At 48.8% G+C, this 889-nt stretch overlaps 1 non-coding gene across 1 annotated transcript; it reads left to right on the forward strand.

The window, feature by feature from the left end:
* The first annotated feature begins 516 nt into the window (after nt 1-516).
* trnat-agu (transfer RNA threonine (anticodon AGU)) lies at nt 517-590 on the forward strand. The gene has a single exon. It is a non-coding gene; the product is annotated as a tRNA-Thr (tRNA).
* The last annotated feature ends 299 nt before the right edge of the window (nt 591-889 follow it).

Below are 889 nucleotides of genomic sequence, written 5' to 3' on the forward strand. Positions count from 1 at the left end.
AGGACGGGAGGGCAGTAAAGAACGGAGGGCTCCTCAGAGAGGGAGCATAAGAGACTGCCAGGCCGGACTTGTAATTGTGATTAATCGCTCTTCTCAGAGGGCACCGTGTTCAACGCAGACTGACAGGAGCCGAAGGGCAGCGTCAGGGCCGGCAGCTGAGGGTGGACCTTTGATCAGGCAGAGCTCAAACTCACAACAAGCCTGATGCGACTCAAAGCAAACCAGCTCCTGTCCACCACCTGATTTCACCACCGCCCGGGCCTCCTCACCTCACATCCGTACGTGGTTCCCGGCCACTCTGAGGAGCTGATGTCGCCCTGTCTCTGCGTGTGTCTCAGGGAATCTGATCACCAACGGTCACTTTCAGAGGGTTTATTTTCACCGCGTCCCGTCACTCTCAGATAAACACCAACAGCATCTCTGTGGGCGAAGATCTGACATATCTACAATGCAACGATGCGTCGCTTCTTCTTTTCTGCTGCCATTTTCTACTCACCATCATATAAGGCTGCCACAGGCGCTGTGGCTTAGTTGGTTAAAGTGCCTGTCTAGTAAACAGGAGATCCTGGGTTCAAATCCCAGCAGTGCCTTTGTACCTTTTGTGGTGGTGATGGACTGACTCCATTTACCTGTTCTGGGTCCAGTTTACCAGTCCAGCATTACATTTGTAGAGCAGCAACAACTGAGCTTGGTCTTACAGGAAAACCCGATTAATTTAAGTGTTTGAGAGAGAACCAAGAAAACATTTTCTAAATTAAACAAGTTTCAGAGGTGTAATTTAGTAATACAGACATTCATTAGAGATTTTCTCTACCTTGCCAAGTAGCGCAGCCCAAGAGAAGGTGTTACCACACAATCATTCTTGTTAAAATTCAATTTTGAAGCCGCT

This window comes from Takifugu rubripes, chromosome 2 (assembly GCF_901000725.2).
Source record: "Takifugu rubripes chromosome 2, fTakRub1.2, whole genome shotgun sequence".
NCBI classification, from domain to species: Eukaryota; Metazoa; Chordata; class Actinopteri; order Tetraodontiformes; family Tetraodontidae; genus Takifugu; species Takifugu rubripes.